Genomic DNA, 26,942 nt, shown 5'->3' with positions numbered 1-26,942 from the left:
CACGATTTGATAATTCGAAAGAAATATCTAAACTTTTAAGTTAATTAAAAGACATTTCTTTTATTAACACATCTTTGTTTAAACCATATTTGTTTCGATCATTGCATATATCATTTGTTAATCGTTGTCTGAAGTTTAAAGTACTTATTACTATTGTCCAGGAAGCTTATATCAAACATATTGCCACATATACTGTCTTTATGGACACCGCCTGTTGTTTGTGAATTTTCCTTATGTAACATATTACCCAATAATAATACTTTATATCACATGCTGATTCCCGTTGCTTGACCATTTAAGTGAACGTGAACGTTTTCAAATACTTAAGACAACTTAAGAAAGTGTGTGTAACTATCCAATGTCCAATTGTATTATTTTATAGATCACGAGCTTGACATCAACTAGTTCTGTTAAGTCGAATTTTCTGGGTTTAAATGTGCTTGTTAATTTAAATCGTGGCCATTTTGTCAGCTTGAGGCACTGCATTTAATGCTGTCCAAAATGGCTTTATTTTTTTATTTGGAACATTCTTCATCCATGCGATAACCATGAAATTATGTTATACTTCTAATACTCACTTACCAATACAACATCATTATTTTCCATTTTGTTTGTTGAAACCTTCTGTTTTTGAGTTTATTCACCGGAATTATAAAAGTGTTACCACAATTTCAAAACCAATAAACAAAAGCAGCAAATAATAATCGGATTCCATCAAAACAGTTTTACAAAAAAAAATCGTTGATCGGATCATAGCTTATACATGTACAATCGAGGGAGATTTTTTCGAGTGCCTTTTTGAGGAAGTGATTGACAAAATGCCATATATTCCAATTTCACGATTTACAGAGCCATTAGGTATTGACATCAGAGGCACAGTACCGATATTTCTTGATCAATATGAATAGCACATTTAGAGTAAACCCGTTAAGCTTATAAATGATATTTTTGTCAGCACAAATATAAAAGTGACTTCTATTTAATGTATATACCACTGTTTTTTATTACTCAGTGTTTGAAATATTCTTTCCATTATTGTTGCTTTTCTGTTTATCATTTATCATCAAAGACAAAATTAATACAAATCTCCAGTATAGGTAAACTGTTAATTGCAGTTTTTAGATTCAGGTCCGCTAAATAAGGATCAAAAGAGGCATTTGATATCGTTTTCAAAAATTTCTAAACACTTTTCTGCTAAATAATATGAAATCGTATTGCTATGCACAATTGTTAGGACAAAAACGTTACTATCAAGTCTTAAAATATCCAGCAAACGATGCTTGCGCTTAGATATTATCCTTAATTGAATTTAAGTATCCCTATTGTCATTATAATTCAATTATGTATTACTGTGCCCATCTCCAATTTCTTTATTTACGATGTACAGATTCAGATCTTCGAAGTTTTCAAATATTCCAGTCAATCATAATGATTCCGTTAGTTTAAATCTGTAAGATAAATGCTATTCTGTTAATTAATTATTTTTTGTTTGTTTGGGGGTATTGTTTTGAAGCACATAACGAGAAAGTCAGAAATTAAAACAATCACAATTCCAATTCCAATTTTAATTTCAAAACGACATACATCCGTCTATATAAAGAATATCAGACATGAAATTATTGTTAATTTGAGATTGAGAATGAGGCCTTATCTTCTGCAGTATTAATTTTTTCTCAAGTTTAAATGATGAAACGGAGAAACAGAACATTTAGTAAGATCTAAACTTCTTTTTGTAACAAACGTTCGTGGAACTCCGCTAAGACAAATATTTGTTTTTCTTCGCACTTTTCTCTCTAGTAATTTTTCAAGGGTTTACGTGACCAAATGAAATAAAACGGCTGCGAAAAATAATCTCCTAGATTGTATATACTCAATACAAGAACCATTGTAATTAATGGTATAGCCAGCCAATAGCCAATTTTCTAAAAAAAAAACAATGCTATTACATATATATTATTAATCAAAACACAAACGATATAGGAATAAAACCAATAAAGATCTATATGAATAACTATATATCAGTTAGTTTTAAAGTACACTTGGATCAGGTAAAAGTGTTAAATATGCGTTGTCAACAGATAATTTCCTACTCTTAACTGCGTATGATCTTGAGATAAATTATATGATATGATCAACTCGACGTAACAAAAAAACTCTACAGCCTTCATCATCAAGTATATACATAGCAAAACAAGACATACCAAAGACCAACGTATTTTTCCACCTGTGTGGTATTAAAATCTATAAAGTATGTTATCATCTCTGTTACTAATTTTGCAAAGTCGCTAAGGAACATTCCTGTTTGATGAAAACAAAATGTGGCCAAATACAGGTAAATATAAATGATTTTCAAAATAAATCTTGACCCAAATTCTGAAAAGGGGAAACATACATTTATTGAACTTTTTCTTCTTCAAAGAATCAATTAGATAGTTTTTGAGACACAAAGGTGAGAACAAAGACCACACGGGACACCAGTTGTTAGGAGGACGTGGGAATGAAAACAGATTTCCAGACAAATGTCAGAACTGCTATAAAGTTTGTATTTTACTTGATTCTTCATAGACATATAATATGAAAATAAATGATATTAAAGAAACAATTTGTAGGCAAGACCTGTAGATTGTTAAACCAGACACTTTTCTCTAACATTGTAAATGGTTTTCGGATTATAGATATCGTGTAGACGTATATTTAACCACTGAAACTAATATAATGCAGGCATAGGGAAAACAAAATCTTTCGCTTTTTAACAAATGTTTTGCTCTCGCATTAATTAGAGAACAAAAAGTATCAGACATATTCCAGAAATTTTAAATTTTCATAAGGCCATAAAATGATGTTTGACCCTAGATATCATTTCCTTATATTAATCAGTGGTAAATAAAGTTTCATAACGATTGAAATTGAAAACATATAAATTTTCAAAAATCTAAATCATCAGTTACTCAGCAAAGGTTGAGACTAAACATCATACATTTCTTCTGAAATAGTACATAGTCAATAAATGACTGGTAGTTTTCAGATACTAATGGTCTAATTTTATCATAGTGATTGATATTGTAGAAAAAAGTGCGATGAGAAAGAAAACAATAAATATTTAAAAGTTTGTGTAGCTATTTTCAACATTCATATGCTTTTTAACTAAATAAATAATAGATCAATGATTAAGAGCATTTAAAGTCAATTCTTAAAGCTATTTTAATACATTTTCTGATTCTTACGTACATTGTATGATACAAATTCGAAATTTGTATTTATATTAAATTATGGTCTATACATTCAAATGAATTACAAATACAAACCTCGCCAAAATCAGGTTGGCTGCATGATTCCCGTCTTTGCCGTTCAGTGTAAGTAGCCAATTAGTTTTGAAACCTAATATTACAGTTTGATCATTACATATTATGTCAATTTTGGCTTGAAATAATATTTGCATTGTTTACTTACATATATTTATAGATTAGTTTTTTTCAGATGTTTATTTCATATAGTCACGTAAATACAATTCCCGGTGTAACATGACTATCATAAAAATAGAAGAAAATAAACCACTATAGACAGAAATTCTCTGAGAGTTAAATAGTGCATGTACAGTTATTGTTACTCAAAATATGTTTCTTCTTCTACAGCAATATCATGTCTGTTTACCAACGTCATTTTGTATCTGATTAAAACTTCAGTGCAGACTAAATTTGTGATTGCAATCTGTTTATCAGAACATAAAATTCATTTGTCATAACAATACGAAATATCATTATTTGCAAAGTAGTCTATCGATAATTATAATGTTAAAGTAACAGAAAATGAAATTTAAGACTTATTTAAACAAAGCAAAATGATCGCTAAATATTGCAAAACTTAAATTCTTTTAAAATAATTATGAAAAAATACAATTAATTAATCAATGCAAAATTCTCCATTGTTATGTTAGTAAGAATTAACGTCGTTAGATTATGCTAAACGTTATTTTAAATGTTCATCATGACTTCTTTCAAAAACTTCAAACCTTCCTGTTGTTTAAAATGCATCGTTCGTCAAATGAAGATTGGAAGCTAGACACAGTAATACATATTTTCATCTTGATGAAAGTGGAGAAATGGAAATAGAATAAGAAAACAAAAGATCAGAGTCTGACATTTTGTGCGTCATTTAGCCGTCGGTAAACTTGTTAGCTTATGATAATTGAGTATTAAATTATACAGTCGTATACAGTCGTATTGTGTAGCAGGAAGTTCTATCAGGCTTTTGCAAAACCGAGAGAGACTGCACTTCACGCTTTCATTATTGCAGGTATTATCAGTCATTATTATGTTTTGATGCCAATACAAAATGTTTGAATAATGATTATAAAGCAAAATGCTATAAACGGCAAAAGTCTGTTCAGTTACAAAGAAAGGAGTCGACATCTGCAAATATCTGATATAGTTTTGTTGACAGTTAAGAACATTGCAAGGGCAAAACTATTCTTTCATAAGTTTAAGGACTTTTTTTCATATATATAAGTGATCAACTAAAGTCACCTGTTCAAAACTTAATTTAATACCATCAACAGTATTTTAAATTGCTTTGCGCAACATGTAAAATGTTGTCAAATACATAAAACATAAGTATTAATGCTGATATATTTTAATTATCTTCCATTTAGGTTTATTGATTTCAGTAATATGAGTAATGAAGACTGAATACTTCTTTGGTGTACTTTTAATTATTCCTTAATAAATTACTCATCAAAGAGTTTACCTTTTAGTTTTGTTTCAGCACATATTTTTGAAAATTTCGATTGCTGTTGTAAAACGTTGAAGATTCAGCTTGAGTTTTATCACTATTAGATTCTTATTTTCTACAGCTACAATTAGATGAACAATGCTATATTTAAGAAGAGAAAATAATGATTTGGAAATACTAACATTTGTTCAACCATTATACAACATAAAAATGGTTTGCTTAAACTATAAAATCGACGATTTTCCGGCGGGGGCAGTCTAAGAGTGACATTATTTAATATCTTGCTACGCTGGGAGCATTTATGAACAACATGTAGCGTCCATAGAGACAAGATATGGGAAAATAAGTTAATTATAAACCATATAACAATATTGTGTTGCTACAATAATGGTTTTCCACTTCACTATTGTTTCTGCTTATCAAGTTTCCTCTTTAGTAATAATAAGCCTATTAATTGTAAAATGGTACGGTAATCAATTTTACTTAGAGCATCTAATGTAATTTAGTTCTATAGTACGTTTTATGAGATTCTTATAAGGCTTGGAGGCTTGCAGGATCATTACCATGTCCTAGCAGTATTTGTAATCATTCATTTAACAGTACAGCATACTTTGAGACACAATTCTTCAGGTTACGTGACAAGATAAAAAAAATGGAACAGAAAATGTAAAAACAATCGATTTATTATCATTACTTTCGATTTTATTATAATACATGTTCATGTTGTACTATGAAACAAAACAAATCCAAACCATGACAGTCATTAGAAATGATCAAAATATGTCAGCTATTATTCATGTCAGTGAATGTATGTTATTGGCATCAAATAATTGTTTAACATTATTTAAAACTCGTATGTTCCAGAATAAAGTCTGTTGAGAAAATCAGAAACTTGAGAGATGATGGAACATTTTGTTATGGAAGACACATCTTGTATATATGCGATTGAGAGTTGGATTTTGGTAACTATGATCCATGAAAATATTCAACAAAAACGTTATGAATTGTTTATCATTCACAACATTTTGCTTGTGCATCATTCTAATTTTTTTTAAATTTTAGAGTGGTTTTCGTTGGTATCTTTTTTCAATAATATATTGACATATACGTTTTCCTCAACATCTACTAGAATATAAAAAGTCACTTTAGAAATTGAAAACACTAGAAAACAATCACCATGATAAATAGAAATTCCCCTTATATATTGACATATATGCTTTTCCTCAATATCTATTAGAATATAAAAGAAAATCATATTAGAAATAGCAAACACTAGAAACAGAAAAAATCATAATTAGAAATTTTCTTGTATCAGCAATGATATATAAAATTATTTTCAAAGCTCGGTTTATCTCCGAACATTTATCAGTGATCCTTAATATTATATATTAAAAGTTGAAACTTAACTCTTTAAAAGACTTAATTTTAAATATATCTTTAATATAAATGAAAGCAAAGATACATAGTAATATTCAGAACAAAATCTTGGAATCTTGGAGTTTAAAATTAAATCAAGACAGTTGAAATTTATCTTATGCCAACAAATTTAAAAAAATGTTTTAATTCAGTTCATTCCAAAAAGAAACCAATATATATTTTCTCATCAACTTGCAAAAAAAGTCACTACTTCTTATAAACTATTAGTGCAGCTGTCATTTAAGTGTTATAAATATTTAAAGAAACAGCGCAATCATGATTATTCTGGTGTCTGATTCAATTAAAGAGCACACTTTCTGGATACCATCATGTAAACACTGAACAAACAAAACACCAGTAAACAACTGCCAAGCGCTATCATTTGATACATGGTGAATTATATGTAACAGTTGTAAATCAATTGGCTCATTCAGTTTTCATCATTCCCTGTAAGCTATATAGCATACAAACTGTTGTGCAATGACAACACTTGATATCAAAAGGATGAAATTCCATTAAATTATATATAAAACAGCACTCTGGAAGATATCAAACATGCTAAAGTAATTCAATTATATATGACTGTCTGCATATATCTCGTTAAATCTTTTTTTTTCCTTTAAGGAATGCTTCATCATGTATTGCTGCAAAGTTTTTCTTTGTTTTTTTTCTGTATTAAGTATATTCAACTCAACCAATGCCAACGATCTGTATAGACAATTACATTTGGAATATTGGACTTTTGTACATCATGAAAACCTTGTCTATGCGACATCCCATAAGAAAACTAATTACAACCTAGTATTAAAGAGAAAAATAAATTAATGAAGTCTTATTGCAGATTTCACGGAACACGTGTAAAAAGTATGTGTTGTGTGATAAATATGATGTTCATCGTAATCATTCTTGTATACAAACACTTTTGATTCTAATGAAATATATATTTCCTTAAAACATAAGGCACAGGGATAAAACAAGGTATGCGATATAAAATATGTATTATGATGCTAAACATAACTAAAAATGGAAAACGCATAACTATAATGTTACCGATTCTATAACAAAAGTATTGTAAGGTTATGGACAGAAAAAAACCTTTCAGCGTTTCTTTACGTTCGTTACAACATATTTGTTAGTTCTTTGACTCTGGCAAATATAATACAAAAGTAAGGTTATACAACGAATGAGAAAGTGGTTTTACACATAAGGCAAGTGTCAAATGTCGTTTTGTATTTTTATGCACAAACAAAAAGACAAATTTATACTTTTTACAATATCCTACATCATCAATTTGATCACTTACAAGTATGTATTTTGAATGAACCTATGACAGTAACATATCCGTTCTGTGAAATCAAAACCAAACCGTTTAAATTCAAACAAAAACGTCCAAACATTTAATAGCAGTATAACAACTACATTTGATGATGAATTTCAAAATCAATTCAGCTGCATACTTCATTACTGCAAATATTATTCAAATATGCATGCATTTAATATCATATGATGTTTTCTAAAAAAGCAAAATGATAAAGTTGTTTTACAGTACGGCATAAATTAATGAAAATATAATGTCATAAACTGCCGGGTACGTATGCAATACGTGTTGTTATGATATATTCAATAGCAAACATTTTAATTTAACTGGATACACACCATGGATGATGGATACATAAGACAGTAGAAAAATATTATTATACCAGACTCCACATAGAAACTACTATAATTAATGTTGTAGTCTGCAGATGATCTGTTCAGGATCAAAATAACGTGAAAACCGTTCTGGGATGAAATTAATGATAATATGTTGAATGTAATTTTAACAATGATGAAAATTGAAATAGTCAGTGTAAATAACCGCTTCGAATGTGAATATCTAAGATAAGCTACTTTGTTAAAGAAATATTGTTCAGCCACTTTTCTTAAAGTACTTTGGTATATTTAGAATCATGTATTTAAGATAGATATGCTACTTTGCTAAAAAATTATTTTGCATCCATTTTTTTATTTTAGTTTTTTTCAATTGCCAATTGTCGGAAATTTGAATTATCTGAATGCATAATTTTCATTAGTGTATTATAAGTATTTTATTTCTTCTACATCTGGAACTTGAATGATAGGGTGTAATGTAATTTTACCAAAAAAATCTCGATATTTGTTTTCCTCGAAACGTTTTTTTTTCTTTAAACGTGATTCAAACATTTTCGGAATGATTTTCAATTGTTGAGCAGTTTTGATATCCTTCCCTTAATTAAGAACGAGAAGAAGTAACCTTTTTAGTTTAAAATCAGTTTAAAAATTGAAATAAAACAATCATAATGTATCTATTTAATAATTGAAAAAATATGAATAAATAACGTTTCATTCTTTTGCTTGGCCAATATATTCAATATTATCACTTTATGTTGTATTGTTTTTTTAAGTTCAAGAATTAAATAAATAAAAAGTTCTTAATAATAACACGGCTTCTCATCAGCCACAAAAATGATTCAAAAAATAGTTTACCTTACGCTCTTTTGCTGGGTCAAGATAATCAAGATACGAATGATCCACTGTATGTCCCCTTTTTAGTTTCATTTGTTTTCGTCGTGTTAACGACATAATTATCTACAGACACTTTAAAACTAATTCAATCATATCTTAAACTATTAATATCTATTAAATTCCGATATCAAGACCACTAATCTCACCATTATTAATCCTCTAAAAGTCTTCTTATTCTTTATCTCCATTGTCTCTTAACTGTTTAATTGTTGCTTTTTTTCACATTTGATTTATGTCTAAACAAAAAGGACTTTTTCAGATTTTTTTTTCTCAGAAATTTGTTATTCCAACTATTTTTCGCTCAAAGATTTGTGTTATTTCAAGAATTGTCTTACTCCATCTATTCAGCAGCTGCATGAAAACATATCATATCACTAATAGAAAGTAAAAATTTCCCATAACCACAGCTATTTAAACAGCAAAGAGCAAATAATTGAAATTAAAGACGCCCGCTATTATATTCCCCCAGCACTATAAACATTCACAGTGAAACATTCCCAGTAAATGTACCGCCGATACGTTCAATATCCATCATTCCTTCTACCTTATCAATGATCATCACGTCATTCAAATCACAAACTTTTAACATAAGAAACAAAATTATTCCTTATATTTTATACCTGAAACAATTTAAGTTGGTTTATTTCGCTACACTGTGCAACAGCTACCAATCAATCCGTTTATATAACGTCACAATTCTGTTGACACTCATTTTAACATTATTTACATTTGTTTTTTAATATCTGTCTTTAATTTGTGCATTTCACTGTGTCACTTCATCATTTGTCAAAATCATGTTTTCATGCAATTTGTATAACATATTTTAATCACGAAATGGTTATGTTATTTCGTGAGCAGCAAGTGCATCTCACTGACAGCGATATATAATTTACTCAGGTGCAAACTGGAGACATCAGTTATAGTTCAGCTGGTTGTTTCATATCACGAAATATTGGTTATGTCAATTTGAAATGACAATATACAATTGTATCTGGGACTTAAATCTGTTTTATGAACATGATGGAAGTTTGCCTTTTGGTCTGTTGATTAATATAATTTAAGACACAACACATAATTTAGAAACTTGTGAAATTCTTGTAAAACTTATGAAACTTCATTTTTTTCTATTTTTTTACAACATAATCGATGAATCTATGATAGAAATCATTCTCTGACAAAAAGATTTTAAAGGCCGATAACATATTCTAGTGCAGATAAAAACTGTGAAATTTCTAATACCTTGAGAGGTTAAACATGTCAAATAAATCAAACAGTTTTGTTCTTGCAGTGTTTTTTACTGTTCTATTTCTTGATGCATTAAAAGGGAAAGAAAAAACATCTGAATTTAACACAAAGGTGTTAATGACTTGACCTAATGAGCTCCCCAGGGCAGCAACATCGAAGAGAAATCGTGAAACACAAATGACACAGAAAGGCCTTGGGAGTGTTAGGTAGATTTAAACAAGAAAATCATTGATTTCCTAGAAAACTTGCAACGAAAAAGTAAAACACAGACTGACCATTTGTTGTGGAGACGATTCATAATGATCTTTTTTAGGAAGAGAGAAAACGAGTTATTAAGTTAGTATAGTACAATGCAATAAAATTTGTGAATTAATTGTATTTTTTCTTACGTTTTACGATAAATTCATTTGCTTTAATATCTTTAAAGGAAATGATTAAACATACAAACTTTATGCCACCGGACAATTACTTTTGAACATGACTTGTTCAGCTTATGTTATATAGCCAAACAAAATACTTTAACGACATAAACACAAAATTTCTATGGATTAAATGAATGAGTTGAAGTATTTCAATAATTAAAGACAATTATTTAAGTGAAGACGCAATAAAAAAGTAACGTTATATATCTTGAACAATTTAAATGGTTATAGAACATTTTTGAATGTCAACATTGCAAAACAAGTACATCAATATCATTTTATTTACAAACTTATTTCCTGTCCGAAAAGTACAAAAGGGAATAGAGGTGAATAAAAAAATCATCTATGTTTTCAGCTGAAATAAGAAACAGAAATAATCGTTGTTTATTGGAAACAATGACTTGCCTTAAATTACAAAAAGAATTGTCTTGTGGGATCTTTCCTGTCACTGTTGATACGGTATCACATATTTTCAGCTTTACAAAATGTCATCAAGTATTGATGAGTAAGACAAAATGTTAGATGTCATCATTACTGCTGCGGATACATAGACGTTTAGCTAGCATTATTTACAACGGGCAATTTATACAGAAAAATAAATTGTAAAACACAGATGTATAAAAGCATGGGATTGACAAAATGGTTAGTTTTGTAATAAGTCAGTTATTAAGATATTTTACCAATACCAATACGTGTGTATATACATATACACATATATAAGCATTGCTTTTATATTTGTTGCTATTTATAAAATGCAATTTTTAATTATTTTCCATTCAGAAATAATCTTATTTTTGACACATTTTCAATGGACTCTAAATAGTAGGATCATTACAATTAAATTGCACATTGTAATATTGATAGTCAACTATTTGCAAAAAGGTCAATTGCAACATGATTAATTGCCAGGGATTATGATTAAATATGTCGATATAATAGAATCACGTTAATGAAATGACATAATGAATTCCAATGGGATACTGAATGATGAAAATGTTTCTGATTAAAACGGTATGAGCATGGGAATTCTCTTTAGAATACCCTGATTGATTTCCTCGGAACGCCTTTCTACGTGTACTCTAACAAATTCTCATCGAGTTTTTTTTTTCATTTTTTAATCATTATTTTTTTTATAGGCAATATAACCAAAGCATTTACTATCAAGCAAGTTGAAATGCTTCTACTTGCAAAATGCTTAAAGCCCGTATATACTTAAACAAATACAATTTTTCGTTGAGTTTTCCTAGGAAAATTGCATTTCGTTACAATATATGGGTTATAATTGACGAGTTTTTAATGAAACAAGATATGTTTGTAAAACATGTATGCCCCCTATCGGCAGCCAATTTGTCATGTGATCAGGTTATTATGCATGACTTCTGACCCAGTGAACAAGCAATTAATAAGGGTTATCTAGTATCTACTGGTCATGACTAGTCACAAGGTAATAATTATTGTGACCCCATAGGTTGTGTGCAGCAATTAAAGTTATTAAAAATCTTACCAAATAATATATACATAAATTTTATGAATCACATAGGCCTCATTAATGACAGCCAAGTTGTAATATTACATAAGACCTTCAAATGTGTATACCAAAAGCACATAAAAATATCAACCAAGGCAACCTGAGTTGTTGAGTTATTGGTCAGAAACGGTCATTAAGTACAAGGTCACTATGACATTGACCCCTTGACCCCAAAATCAATAGGGGTCATCTACTGGTCATGACCAATCATCATACCAAGTTTGAAGTTCCTAGGCCTAAGGGTTCTTTAGTTATTGATCGGAAACCGTTTTTACCTACAAGGTCAATGTGACCTTGACCTTTGACCCCTTGACCCCAAAATCAATAGGGGTCATCTGCTGGTCATGACCAATCATCATACCAAGTTTGAAGTTCCTAGGCCTAAGGGTTCTTTAGTTATTGATCGGAAACCGTTTTAACCTACAAGGTCAATGTGACCTTGACCTTTGACCCCTTGACCCAAAAATCAATAGGGGTCATCTGCTGGTCATGACCAATCATCTTACCAAGTTTGAAGTCTCTAGGCCTAAGGGTTCTTTAGTTATTGATTGGAAACCGTTTTTACCTAAAAGGTCAATGTGACCTTGACCTTTGACCCCTTGACTCCAAAATAAATAGGGGTAATCTGCTGGTCATGACTAATCACCATACCAAGTTTGAAGTTCCTAGGCTTGAGGGTTCTTTAGTTATTGATCGGAAACCGTTTTTACCTACAAGGTCAATGTGACCTTGAACTTTGACCCATTGACCCCAAAATCAATAGGGGTCATCTACTGGTCATGACCAATCACTATAATAAGTTTGAAGTTCCTAGGCCTAAGGGTTCTTTAGTTATCACTCGGAAACCATTTGGTCTACGGACCGACGGACCGACAGACCGACGGACCGACAAGTGCAAAGCAATATACCCCCTCTTCTTCGAAGTGGGGGCATAATAATGTTATACATTGTACAATTTAAATATATATGTATTATCCCTGTGATTGAAGATACAATTATCATTAACAATTGTTATTTGAAATAACGTATGGGCAATCTTATCCAAACACTAATAAAAGGGTGAAAATGATGATTTGAGTATTCCCTGTTTTTGTTGTTGTTTTTGTTGTCGTTTTTTTATATACTGAATAAAAGAGTACCGATTGGTTAACATGTTATTTTGTTATTTCATTTATCGATTATTGGCACAAAAAACATAAAGATTCTTGCATTTTGCATGTCAAACAGAAAATTGTTATGCCTATGTAAGTACAGATGAAGATATATTTGCAAATGAAAATATGATAGTTAAGCTTTCCAAATTCTAGGACACCTACTTTCCAGCATTGTACTTATTGTTAAGGTGTTTGGTCACATCGACAATGTCAGTGCCATATGTCATATCGCAACATATCAGCTTAAATGGTAGAGGAGGACGAGGATACCACCCGATGCATTACTTCATACACAAGTGGGGAGAATAGAACAGTCTATCTTTAGAAGAAGAAAAAACCACCTCGGTAGCTTCCTTACATGAATGAAGTCTCAGGCGGGATTCAAAATTAAAGCCATGACGGACATGATATTTGAAGTCAGAAACCTCCATCACTTGGTCACGCAAGTACATGTAACTTACCCTTAGTATTTTTAAAGGCAACTTTGTAACAAGGTCTTTTAGATCGGCAGCATTTTGACAAGTTTGATGCTTCCGATAATCTAAATTAGAGAAACCTATTGTAAAAGCAAACGGTAAAACATAAGGGCAACATGCAATTGTATTGACATACATGCGCGCATTGAAACAAACATGTTTTTGTATTGTCATAGTAGATCAATCCGCATAATTCATTATAACCCCAAAAAAGATTAAATTTGATAAAGCAAAGACTGTAATAAAAATGTCAAATATACCTTCCAGTTCAATATGACTACCACTCGTAGATGTCTTAAATCAGGATTAAACACGATTATTTACTTTACTTTACGAGAATATATACTTATATAAGGGTTATCACCTTAGGAATCTTAAAGAATATTTATTTAATTGTCCGTTATTTTTTGTATAAACTTTAAATATATTATCATTTATTTAGATTGTTCTTGCATGACATATAACTTGAATACTTGGGGGGAAAAAAACGCAAAATATAAAATACTTTGTCTTAGTTTACCTAATTATTAGTTCTTATAAGCCAAAAGTTTCATTCGATTTTACTTATAAGTCAATTACAGCTTGTAAAGGAAAGTACTAACAAACAAATTCAATACAAAGTAACGACAGTTAACGTTTGATGCTTGTTATCTGCTTTTGCAGTCATCTTGAAATTTAACCGCGTGCAAAATACTCATAAGCTTAGATTAAATTCTAATAACTCAGAAATTAGAACCATATCGTCCAAATATTGATCTTAAAGGAAATCAGGTTGAAATAAAAGTGCTGCAAAGATATTTATTTCCAAAAATAATATATATTACGTAATTTCAAGCTTAAATTCGGATATCGAAACAATATGTTGTCAAATTAAAGAGTTTAATAACTAGAGACCTTCTTTAATATGACAAATTAGATGTTTTCCATTTTGATATGATATTGTTTGCATTAAAAAAGCATCATTTAATTAAGTGTATATCAAAAGCAATTTTGAAATAACAGTTGTTATTTACCAAATTGAATACTCTTATTGTTGAAGAAATTGATAAGTATAACTGTTTGACTTAAATTAATATGCATTTCATTTTCATAAAATATTTACTTGAATAGTTCAATCATTGCACAAATGATTACTGTAATTGGCATTAAATAGATAAGTATTTCTATAATGATATCCTAAAATCACACGGGTTGGTGAAAGAAGAAAATATTTTGACTGAAACTGTATACCTTGTGAAATCTTAAAAACTTATAATCATTGATTTTCTAAGAACTTTCTGTTAAGCCTAACATAAATTCAAGCATTGCTGTCTTGTAATCATATTATGCCTCAAATACGATTATACACGCGAATTCAATGACCTTGAAAATCGATGAAGTTTACTGTGTCCTCGTGAATGGAAGCTTAAACAAAATTAATGCCTAATAAAATAAATAATACTGATTTTGTTAGGAAATTTCATTTTATTTAAAGTATTGCTTAAAGAATCGCGTGCATATTTCTCTTTACATGTGACGGAAATCTATTTAAATGCAATAAACATGATCTCTTTCTAATCAAATCTTTAACTTAAAATTATTGGAAATAATGCATCAACAACTGTTCCACACATAGTTAAGAAAATGTAATGAATCAAATCATTCATATGAGTTAACATACATTAAAGCATAGTAAACATAATTTAAATTGTCGAATTTTGGCACAATGTATTTCGGGAGCAACAGATAATATTTTAATCTATATAGCGGTATAAATGATAATTTTATACAATAATTATATCAAGCGAGCTAGTCTACGGAATGTCGGTGGTTGTAGTCAGGACTGGTTCCCGTTCGAAACTGAGCCTGAGGTTTTTCTCCACCAGTAAAGCTGGAAAGTTGCCATATGACTTCCATTGCGTTTGGGTGCAACGTTAGCTCAAACAAAAATATCTTAATGCATTATGTTTTTGTTGTAATACATACAGGTAACAAACAATCAAGAGCAGACATTTGATATAAACATTATTGCAAAAAAAAAGCATGAAAAGTCAACAATTATTTCAACAATATTGACAATTAAATAAAGCCTAACATTTCTAAAATGATTGAATATTTCTAAAATATGGTCATAAAAGAATTAAATTACTTAATGAAGACTCAAAACGTTTTTTCTTTTGTAAAAACAATACAGAAGACCGATATCTTGTATTTCAGGGTTTACAAGCTGTTCTTCAAAGAAATATCAACTAATATTTGAAGTTTATTGCAATTTTATTATTTTAATCCTTTAAAAACTGATGCAACAGATAATTATAGCAATATTAGAAATTCAGGAATATTTTCGACTCCAACTATGGAAATTATACAGATTACATGAATAATTTCTAGATCTACTGGTTTTATTCTTTAAAAGCCATTTCAAACTATATATGGCGCCATTTTCTGTTGTTGTTTTTTTATTTGGGATATTTTGACATTTAGTAAATTTTTCGTAATTCTGTCATTAAGGTATGTAAGAAAATATTAGCATGAGCTGCCGCTTACATGACTATTGGATGGCCGATTAAAACAGGTTAGCATTTACAGCCGCGAAAACTTCTGTACCGTAATACTCTTTGCCTACAAATGTGACATAGAAACAAACAAAAAAGTATTTTATCTTATGAGGTACACTAGTATATTCGTATGTCGCATCGACACGTCATAAGTTACATGGCAACAAGCTTAAATAGTTAGGAAAAAGGTATTTGTGCATTTATTTAAACACACGCTATCACCACACTTTTTACAACCACTATCACCTGTATGTTAGAGTTTTAGCTTACGTACATTAAAGTATCAAGACTGGATGCGAAGTGTTGAGGCTGAACAAATAAGCCAAGGACCCACTATCATTTCTAAATACAAATCACGATTTTCTACATTGTTTATTGTTCATTCAATATATTTATCAACAAATGATCAATAAATATATTTATCAACAAATGATCAATCAATATGTTTATCAACAAATGATCAATACATATTTTTATCAACAAATGAAATGCAAAACCATACTCATGCATTCATTTCAATTAAAATTCGAAGATACATGTATGCAAAATGCTTCACTTAAAACATACCAGACAAATTATGAAACTTGACGATATTAAAAGGATATCTATAGCAGATAACTATAATTGTTATAATGCATTATATTATAGCTATACGCTAGCCAGGGGCAAACTGTATCTGTCTTTGACATACGCATGCGCACTTTAAACATATGTTAAATCAATGCGCACCTGAACCATCTGGAAATAGTCTTTGGTACAGGCAAAAGGACAACTTCAACAAAAGAGTGTTCAAATCAATCTGGTAAAAACTTCATGCCGAATACAATTTACTTTAAGTCAAAAATAAATATTAGATATTTGCATAACTCATTTCATGTTCTTACATTTCAATGAGTTTTATTTGGACTGTCTGTTATTGGCAGAAAAAAGAAAGCTTTTGCGACCGTTATACAAGATAACAATTTTAATTGCCAAAAAAAGTTAATTTTGTATTGCATTACAATTGCGGAGCAATATATTTTGTATTCAGAAAGAACGAAAGAAAGAGAAAGAGTATAAGAAAGCATATAACCCTTTTTTCAGTCTATTGGAAAAACTGACTCGCCTTAAATTACAAAAGAATTGTTTTGCCGGAGTTTCCCTGTCACTGTTGATACGGTATCACATATTTTCAGCTTAACAAAATGTCATTAAGTATTGATGCGAAAGACAAAATGGTATATGTCATCATTACCGCTGCGGATACATAAACGTTTAGCTAGCATTACTTACTACGGCAACATATACCTTAGGCGTACAAACGCATCATTATTTTAGTTTGTTTCTTTGTCATGAAAATCAAAACATTTAACTTGATTTAATTATACATGTATTATCATAACATTGTGCTTGTTTTGGTCGTTTAAAAATCTGGAAGAAGGGTGTTGCCTCGGAAGCATTAGTCAAACAAAATCAGATGAGATTTGACTCGATTTATGAAATAACTTTGTGGTTCCGTTAATGCTGTAAACAAATAACAACAATATCATGTTTAATTTTAATGCGGATCAATAATCTAAATGGTAACGAATTAGAAATTGGATAACATGGTAGTTAACGCTGGGTGTTTCTTTTTTCTTCACTTTTTAGAAATCGAAGTCAGAAAAGTTGCACCATTCATCAGGTCATATTAAATCGTAATATAGTGCCGAGATTTGATTCATATTGTATTGGTTTAAAGAATATTCTCGAGTATACATTTTCTAATCATTTTACGAAGATTAATTTATTATGCAATTTTGAACTTTAAATCGCATAAAGAAACATCTATTGTGTCAACAGTATTTTGCCAGTTCAGTTCTTAAGGAATTAATTCTATTTTGCAATTTTTTTTGAAGTAGATTTTAGTGGATTTTATATTCCAGCCTAACATAAGTACAATATATAAACACAACTGTTTCACAACCGATTTAATTAACACAAATATACATAAAGGTCTAATGAATTATGTATGAAACGATAAACAGAAGTTTATTGATGAAAAGCACGAAAGGCACGTGCAAAATTGTTACACAAGATACAATTAATTAGTGTATTAGATAGATATAAACAGCAAACATATACAACGGCCTCTTAATACAAATGATAATGATTTTTTTTATATTTGTATTTGTTCCAAATAAATTTCAAGTATTAGCGAATAGAGTTTAATTCATAGTTAACGCTTCCTTACCGGTTACATAGTTTTACTCTAAATTGTTGATTAGGTGAACGTGTGTTTAACCTTTTTGCAAAGTACTTAGACGATGTGTTTCTTCAAAAATCGGTTATACCCATGGTAAAAATAATACTCACTAGAAACCGTTTTTAATATGAGAAAAAATACATCTCTATTTTTCATGATAATATTTTCACATAACAACTGAATTAACATCTAACGAGATTCGTATCACAAATGAACTTGTTATCATTTTAAGGGAAATTTCGAATTATGTACTGACTAAACAGCAAACACTGCAAACCATGCATGATCTTGTCCTGACCTAGTCGCATAGATAGCATCTTGCCACTAGCAGACATGTAGGGCAGAATTTTTTAGTGATTTAGTTTTGAAGTCAAGTCAGTCTTTCAGTTCTTATATACTATAAAAGTAACAAAACTCTTTATGAAAAATTAAGACAATATGAAGACATCGAATTCTTTGAAATAATCAGAAGGAAAGACATATTTCAAATATATCATTATACTTTATACCTTTTATCGTGTTAAACATAATTAATGATCAAACTAAATATACGTTGAATAACAATATGTGCACACCTAAGCAAAGTTTTTAATAGATTTTACTAAATGACATTCTTTTTATTCACCAATAATCTCAATCTTGAAATAATTTTAATTGGTAACTTGTCATAAAGTTAAACTTGTTTGACTACAAATACGTTGCATTTCATGTTGTTGTTGTTGTTGTTAAACTGGTCTACTTGTTGCAATAGTTCATCATTCCACGAATGATAAATTGCCATGGATTATTAGAGTAAAATATGTCGATATAATAGAATCGCGTTAATGAAATGACATAATGAATTCCCATAGGCTGGTGAAAGAAGATAATCTTTCTGATTGAAACAGTATGGCCTTGGGAATTCTCAACAACTTATACTCATTGATTTCCTAAGAACTTACTTCTATAACAAATTCTAGTCTCGCTTCCTTCCCATCATAATTATTTATATAGACAATATAATCATTCAAAGATGCACGAGAAATTGCATGTTAGTCAAAGAACATAAAGCTTTTACTATCAAGAAGTTTTATTGTTTCTTCCTGCAGCTTAAAGCTCAAAGGAGGTTTACGCTTAATAAAACAAATCCTATCGATATTTTTCTGAAAGTATCGCGTGCATATGTATCAATGAATTATCTAGTTATATCTACTAATGTGATAAACTTTTACTTTTACATGACATAACGCTTTTAAAACGAGATATATATTTTTTCTCTCTATACTTGGAGCTGTCAATAGCAAATGCTACTGAACATAAAAATAGTGTAATGACCTGTTCAACACATGTAAAAGTGCATGTGATAAATCAATTAGGATTAGTATTCGGTTACTCCTGAGTCCAAAAAACAATATCGATTGATAATTCTAATCATCGATTCCGGAAAAAACGTTGTTGTGTTTTACACATGTTTCATGTCTTAGAAATAGAATCTAATCATCATAAGAAGCGTTAAAGGCACAATATGACTCAGAAATGAATAAATATGTACATTAAAAACATTTAAAAAGGGCAAACATGAGAATTATAATTTTAGAGTATGGTAGATACTTATCACCGGAAGAAAATAGTACTGAATGTGAAATTATTTGCCATAAAAGTAGCAAAATGTTACCAAAGTTGTGTTATGATAGACTTCCGTACAAATACTAATAATATCACTATGAATATACTAATTAACAAAAGTTACATGAGCAAATTATGTTTCAGTTACCTGACCAATGAGTAACGTTTTGGAAACTAAAGCACTAACACTAAAAAAGAAACCTTTTCAGAAGAAAATTAAGCATTTCTTGATCATAATGAACCTTTAGGCAGTAATGCAGTATATTCATTTTATGTACATACATACACGTTTAATAAGATTTAATTTAAAAGTCATAATTAAGGGCAATATTTCATTCAAAGCATTTCATTTTCAAATATTAAATTTCAAGTGAAAATTAAAAAGAGTTAGTATTAAAAATCAAGAACCAATAATCATCATCATATGAACATTTTAGATTTTACATGTATGTAATTTGTAATTTTGAACTTGCATTCTGAAATGTTAACTTCTCAAGCCAAATGTTATTTCATATGTATAAATCAGTATTGAAAATCACACAAACTACATCAATTTATGGAAACTTAAAAATCACTATGATAAAAAGTTATTATTTAATGAACAATCAATAACGATTTTTCTTTTAAATTGTGAAAACAATAGTGAAACCTGATATTTTGCAGTCTTTCTTGTTTTCTATTACAAAGGACTGTTTTATATTAACTAATCATTCTTTAAAAAAAGTATCAAATATGATTAAACATGCCGGTTTTGAAGTAAATTAACATTTGATTTATTTTTTATTTTTAACACTGAAGCAACAGATAATTACAGAAATGCTCCAGGAAAATTTCGTCTGCAACTTCAGAGGCTAGACAGGTCGCCCGAATAATATCTGGCTACGGGTTAAAAACATTTTAAGTATTTTAAAGCCAAATATGATTGATGTCTCCATTTTCTGATCACGCTAATATTTGCACATAACATAACGTTTTTTTAAGGGATGTGCTTTGACACTGCTGTCTTTTCGTGGTACTGCCATAAATCTCCTATTATGTGTAAATGCATTATTTCAGCGTGAGCTGCTAACAAACTGAACATCGGATATTTTCATTTAAAATGACATTTACGAGGGGTTTTTGTATTTGCTTTTACTTTAAAATGAGCTGACAAAACTTTATTTTTACAAAGATTATTCTCTTTTTTTTACTAATATAATTATAAACAATAATGTAAAGATAATTTTCATTATTCCTTCTTTGTCAGATAAAGCACTTCTCACAAGAATAACTATCCTAAAATAAGCTCGATAGCTTCCTACTTTTAACAAATCCAGATGTTTTGACAAAATTCAGGACAAGAGCCGTGCTGGATACTTGATGTGAAGTCAGCAGCCTTAACCAATCGGCCATTGACGATCCGGTCATTTTTAAAGACAATTTATGATTTATCTAACAATTTTATTGACCTATCAATAAGTGCATCAAGAAAATAAAAAGCAATACCTTAACCATGCTTTCAGTTCAAATAAATTTGAAAAAATTGGGCACTTATGCATGTTTTTTTACAATAAATACAAATCATTATGGAGATCAGAAAAAGGGTCAGACGGCGTTGAAAGGATATCTTCATTTTTGAACAGATTATCTTAATTCATCATAATGCATTACTTGCTATCAAATTTATGCGACAGTTTACACACAAGGTATCTCAGGAACTCCTACTATGCGGATAATTATTGTCAACTTACATTTAGTTTATGTAAGAACCGGTTGTTTGAAAGCATTTTGACAAGTATAAGACTTCCGATAATCCACTCTATAAGTAGAAACCCATTATGAAAGCATATAAACGGGAGTGCATCAGGGACAAACAACATCAGTCGTTGACACACGCATGCATATTGTAAAATATCAGCTTAAATATTATCTATATTAAATGGACTTGCCCATCTTACAATCTGGGCAAAACACTTCAACATTTTAAAAAGTATATTGCTTTATAACTGCTGCAAAAAACATATTTTTATTTAAAAAAAAATACGTTTGTATGGGAAAAAATTTTGGCAGTAAAAAAGTCGTAAAAATGCACCAAGAAATCCCTTGTTTGACAAAAAAAACCCCTTTATAAAATAGCCCCGAAGAATATTTTGGGCCCGGTTTTTTTTTTTCTGGGTTACGTACAAAATTACCCCCGTGTTTTTAAAAAAAAAGACCCTTCTATGTTTTCAACTATTTTTGAGAAAACGTCCACAAGATTTTTTGGGAAACAAAAAATGTTCGTTTTTAATTTTAAATTTTATAAAAAGTTTTCCATAAGAAAATAGCTTTATAACCTTTTAAGCGAAATTTTTTAAAAACAAGAAATGAGGGCAATGCAAACAGTGGGAGACCCAAAGATCTTTTTTTTTTCTTCTTGCTTCCCGGGGGATAAATCAGTTACCGCCAGCAGGTAACCCTTTATTTTTTTTTGAGAAAGAAGACTTTGGAAAAAAGACAAAAGGAAAACTGGAAACATATTGTTCAAATCAATCACACCAATAGTAATGCTTTATTGAAGTATATGTTGCAGTTTGCACAAAAGTTATTTCGTTACTTGTATCTCAATTCGGTTTCAACCTTTGTCTGGTTCTTAAAATAATAGCTGTTTTTACTAATAACTGTTTTTCGTGTACGTCAACAGTGGTTTGATTCAATGTTGTATTAAAAGTTTGAAAACCTCTCGTATTTTCATAATTTTCTGTAAGGACGTATTTCATTTAATGATAACGGGCATTTATTTGCTGTATATAATTAGTGTATTATTTTCTAAGACTATATGTTACAAACTATTCCCATCCACTGATATATAGAAAACTTTTTTAATAAAGGTCCCTCAATCGTTATATACTTCATATTTACTCAGTTGTAATAGAAAGGGTGCACAAGGTTACAGGAGAATTCTGTATACTTACTTGAGCAAACTGTCTGCTAATTTTGATATCAATATTTGCAGAAATATATTAACTATACGATGGTTTACTTTTTATTGAAATTTAATTACAATAAGAACTTTCTTTTCGTGACATAGGCGGATAAATTATGCATTTGTTAAGATGCTGCTTTATACCCTTTATTATGTGAAACGATAAAAAATAGAATAATTCTTCGTTAATTCTAGACTGGGTTCATTTATGTCTCCGAATATTATAAGAATGATAATAAAATTATAGAATGGTAATAGAATGGAAAAGCAGTTACTCTATATTAAGATTATAATAAACCAGGCACTTTCTGGTATAATGATAAAAGGCGCATCTGGAAATGTTTTTCTTATTTATTTAGTGATGCATGTGTTAATCAATATATATACAGTATGCATAAAACAAATGAATATCCGATTAATTTTACAACAGGTACGGTCTGGAATAAATCTTATCGAATTCTGTTTTTCAGTTAAGACCTAAATGCGATTATTATGCATTCTTTTTTTACCAATTGCCATTGAACACTTTTTCAATATCGTTTATCGTTTTTGAAGTTTCAATCATGTAAAACTCATAACAGAATTATTTTATATTACATTTGAAAACCTCAAAATGATGAATTTTATATACAAATTGATAAATAATACCTTTATATAATATATTACTAAGTTAAATAACCGTAAAAATGTTTTTATTATTAACTTTTAACTTTATTTGATATAAACAAACTTCCGAATGTCATACAAATAATCATATACTTTTATATACCTTTCTTTCTTTCAAAGTAGTACGAAATGCCTCAGTAACAGTATTTGTTTTCATTCTTTAGATAAGGCAATTCTGAGTTGATTTATGGTTTTAAAGCATGTAAGATACTTATGACCAAACGAAAGTAGCACTGAATCAGAAATTATTTGTCACAATAGTAGGAAAATGTTAACAAAATAGTATTTTGACTTCCATACAAACACTAAATTACTATAACTGTGCTTTTTGTTAAAAAGGCAAAAGAAACAAAAGATGCTTCAGAAAGTCGTCATTTGAGTAACTGTTTGGAAACTTACGAGAAATCAAAAATGAAAAGCTTTTGAGAAAGTAAAATAAAACCATATCTTGGGTATAATGGGTCTTCAATTTCTATTTCTATTTTATTCGGACAACTGCCAAAAATATTCAATGCTCTCAACAACCCATTCGTTTGGGTTTTTTTAATCTGGACTTGAGAACAAAAAATCTGGATACAAAGTGATCCCTCGGAAGCATTGAGGTCTACCAATTTATAACATACGTACTTTGATAAATATAAAACAACAACCAATTATGTAATATCTTTTAAATATATCAAATTTAATTTAATTTGAAAAAAGAAACATAAGACATTAGGTCTGCTAATTAAGTTACAATCATCACATGGCTTAAATAGCAGACGATGAACAATTTCAACAGATAAATTTTGTTGATGCAGAAACAGACACAAACGATACAGAGCGAATTTACAAGCTCCCTGGTAGAATACTAATAATTCATTTAGAAAACAATACGGGCGCCATTACATTTGAAAATCTTATTAACCTCCTGACTTAAACAACAAGCCGACTCATTATACAATAAAGATGGAAGCATGTGTTTTTTCCAAAACAAGGCGTGGGTAGAAAGTTCACTGCGTAAATTAAAGAAATTAGGAAGTCTTTCTTCTCACATAAGACAAGATTACTAGAAATGTGTCGGTATACAAGTATCAAAAAACCTTTCGTTTCATCAGTACGCCCAAGTCTAGTCAATATGTATCAGAAACCTAATTGATAATATTGAATGTAAAACTGTCAAAGTAGTCTGGAAGCCAGTACAAACAGACTTTATTCGAAACATTGTCAACAATTTCATCACCATGCTCAACATGTCTTGAGTCATCATCATTTACGGCTTATTGACTCAATTGCACTTTGTTTATAAAAGAGTGGAAAGGACCTTCAATAAAAGCTTAGTTTGAAACCGTCTTAAAATAATTAGATTGAATACATTTTTTTTCGCTCTCTCGCTCTCTTTTTCTCTAATTTCCTCAACAAAGACTGCTAAAGGATTGTCATTTACATGACATTTATTGCTTGTTGAAGGTTGCAAAGGCTTTAATTAAATAAAGGAGGATTAAATTAAAGAGGCTTTGCTAATTGCTCATTTTCCTAGAAATTTTGACGGCAATAAAGTTGAAATGCGTTTCCGTTTTCCTTGAAAACATATGGCACACTTGAACTTATTATACTACCATACTATCTCACAATGAGTATGTTGATACGTTATACAATTTTCTATTGAAAATGGACTCAATTATACTGAGATATTTAGGCTAGGGACGGCTTCAGTGATTTATTTCAATTTCCTTCTTCACCAATTTGACAATGGTGATATGTTAACCATTTGTAAAATAAAGTTTAATGATAGAAATATATAAACGAGTATAACAGAAATATATATATAACTAATATAGTGTAACGCTTCGTGGTTCTCTGGGCGATGATATATTAGAACTCAATAAATAATAACTCTTCTGTGTAAAATAAATGTATTATTCCACCAAATATCAAGTATTCCATACAATTACAACAAACCAAAATAACATCTTAACTGAATGAACTCAAACACACTACTCCTAACACTGATCACAACATCTCTTTATTTAGGTAAAAGCTATTCCTCTTAGTCCAAATAATCCTTTACTTCCTATAAATCTATACAGTCCTAAAAGGTATATATGTCCAATCAAAATTCGTCACAATAGTTATTACTTGTCAATGATATCTGAAAAGTGGTAATATTTTTCTTATAGGAAACTCTTTTTGACAAATTAAAACGATATGACGATATCGTATTATTTGAAAATAAAATTGTTGAAAGAATTTTATAGGTAACTAGTCATAAAGTTAAACCTCTTTGAATACAAATATGTTGCATTTCATGCAACTTGTCAACTGGTCTAATTGTTGCAATAGTTCATCATTCCACAAATGATAAAGTGCCGCCGATTATTAGAGTGAAATATGTCGATATAATAGAATCGCGTTAATGAAATGACACAAATGAATTCCCATAGGCTGGTGAATGAAGGTAATGTTTCTGATTGAAACAGTTTGGCCTTGGGAATTCTCAACAACTTATCGTCATTGATTTCCTAAGAACAAACTAACAAATTCTCGTCTCGTATCCTTCTCATCATAATTATTTATATACACAATATAATCATTCAAAGATGCACGAGAAATTGCATGTTAGTCATAGAACACAAAGCCTTTACTATTAAGAAGTTTTATTGTTTCTTTCTGCACGAAGCTTTAAGGAGGTTTACGCTTAATAAAACAAATTCTATCGATATTTTTCCTAGGAAAATTACATTTTTACTGAAAGTAACGCGTGCATACGTATCAATACATTATCTAGTACTATCTACCAATATGATATACATTTACATAACATCACGCTTTTAAAACGAGACATATATTTTGTTATCCCTATATACAAGGAGCTGTCAAGAGCAAATGTTATTGAACATGAAAATAGCATAATGACCTATTCAACACACTTATGTAAAAGTGGATGTGATAAATCAATTAGGATAAATTACACCTCCTGTATGCATAAAACATTAAATAAAAAAATTGATAATTCTGATCATCGATTCTAGACAAAAAGTTGTTGATGTTTTTAAGATTTACACATGTTTCATGTCTTAGAAATAGAATCTAATCATCGTAAGTAGCGTTAAAGGCACATTATGCCTCAGAAATGAATAAAATTGTACATCTTTTAAACGGGCTGAGTTTGAAAACGTCTAGATAATAGTTTAGTGTATGATAGATACTTATCACTAGACGAAAGTAGTACTGATTGTGAAATTATTTGCCATAAAAGTACCAAAATGTATAAATCATTTTTGACAATCACACAAAATACATCAAACTTTGAAACATTGAAATTTTAAAAATCACAATGATAAAAAGTTATTATTTAATGACGATTTTGGTTTACAATTGTGAAAACAATACTGAAAGCTGATATTTTGCTGCCTCTGTCTTGTATTCTATAACAAAGGGCGGTTTTATACTAGATAACCGTTCTTCAAAGAA

The 26,942-nt window shown here is 29.7% G+C and overlaps 1 protein-coding gene across 7 annotated transcripts in view; it reads right to left on the bottom strand.

The window, feature by feature from the left end:
• LOC132758973 (uncharacterized) overlaps positions 1-26,942 on the bottom strand; it is a 174,921-nt gene that overhangs the window by 23,450 nt on the left and 124,529 nt on the right. The gene's annotated exons all lie outside the window — the stretch shown is intronic.

This window comes from Ruditapes philippinarum, unplaced genomic scaffold (genome assembly GCF_026571515.1).
Source record: "Ruditapes philippinarum isolate M1 unplaced genomic scaffold, ASM2657151v2 ctg486_1_1_1_1, whole genome shotgun sequence".
Classification (NCBI taxonomy): Eukaryota; Metazoa; Mollusca; class Bivalvia; order Venerida; family Veneridae; genus Ruditapes; species Ruditapes philippinarum.
The sequence above is the reverse complement of the archived record's forward strand: the minus strand, read 5'-3'. Positions and strand labels throughout refer to the sequence as shown.